Raw genomic sequence first — 1,747 nt, 5'->3', positions numbered from 1 at the left:
TATTAGAAGTATTCTTTGCATTAAGACATGGCAATCATGACTTTTCATTCCAAAAATCTTCAATTTGCACATGTCAACACATCTCTCCAAGTTCGAAACATATCCATCTGGGAATTTTACAGATTGTAACCAATCATATAATGCTTACTTGGAATGTTTGTCAAGAGTGTAACAGGCCTTGGGATATTTTCCTGATGTTGCATCCCTATCCAACTTAGGCCATTTGCATACCTCCTTTAGATCTTCCCTCGATTTCACATTGTCCTTAGTTTTCCCTTCAACATTCATTACAATGTTGAAAATATTTTCAAGCACATTTTTCTCTATGTGCATGACATCGAGATTGTGTTTAACAAGGTTTGTGCTCTAGGAAGGCAAATCCCAAAATATGCTCCTTTTTCTCCAATCGGTAGTCTTAGCAATTCAAATGTTTGTCTCATCAGCACCTAAATCTATCACCCTTCTTAAACCTTTTTCATCTGTTTGGTTTAATATATCTACCCCGGAAAGAATGGGTGGTACTGTTTTGGTCATAGTATGATTCTTTCTAAATGCTGTTTTATTCCTTCTAAAAGGGTGGTCAAGTGGTAAGAACTTGCGATGATTGTCAAACCAAGATTGTTTGCCACCATTGGTTAGAGTAAATGCATATGAATGCTCCATACAATAAGGACATGTTGTCCATCCAGCTATGCTCCATCCAGAAAGCATTGAGTATGCTGAAAAATCACTGATGGTCCACATGAGTGCAGCACGCATAACAAAGTTATTCTTTTGTGATGAGTCATATGTCTCAACTCCAACTTCTCACAACTCTTTTAATTCTTCAATAAGAGGTTGCAAATAAACATCTAACTTATCTTTCGAATTCCTTGGACTAGGAACAATCACTGTAAGGAACATATACTCCACTTTCGTGCACAACCAGGGTGGTAAGTTGTAAGGTGTAACAATTATAGGCCAAGAGGAGTATTGTTGTCCTGATTGATCGAATGGTTGAAATCTATCTGTGCAAAGTCCTAGTCTAACATTCTGAGTTTTAATTGCAAAAGATGGATGAGTATTATTGAAATGATGCCATGCAAGTGAATAAGAATAGTGTCGCATTACCCCTTCTTCTGATTCATGATCAGCATGCCATGTCATATACTTTGCAGTTGCATGTGATGCATAAAACCGTTGGAACCTGGGCGTGAGGGGAAAGTAATACATCTTCTTATATGGGACTTATTTTTCGGATTTTCTAGATTCTCCTATATGTTGTTTGTACCTTGGATGTGAACACACTTTGCAAATTGTTAGCTCACTGTCTTCTTTCCAATATAGCATGCATCCATTGCAACAATAATGAATCTTGTCCACAGGTAGACCCAAACCTTGTATGACTTCTTTGTGCTATAAAAATCATCAGTCATTACATTGTCCTTGGGTAAAGCCTCCTTCAATAGTTGGCAGAACTTATCAAAACACCTCTCAGATATTTGGTGTTCTGTCTTTATGTTAATAAGTCGAGCTACGATTGATAACTAGGAATGGGATTCACACCCCGTCCACACTGGATGATTCATAGCGTTTAACATTTCGTGTAGTTTTTTCCTCGCGAGGCTTGGAGGGCACTCATCATGATGTTCATCATTAGGTGCACCTTCAAATTTTTGTCTATGAATATCTGAACACTACAATTCACCATGTAAATACCAATCGTGATATAATGGTTTAAAACCATGCTTCATAAGGTGCAACCTAA

Source organism: Hevea brasiliensis, chromosome 15 (genome assembly GCF_030052815.1).
Source record: "Hevea brasiliensis isolate MT/VB/25A 57/8 chromosome 15, ASM3005281v1, whole genome shotgun sequence".
Taxonomy (NCBI): Eukaryota; Viridiplantae; Streptophyta; class Magnoliopsida; order Malpighiales; family Euphorbiaceae; genus Hevea; species Hevea brasiliensis.
Note: the sequence above shows the minus strand (reverse complement) of the source record.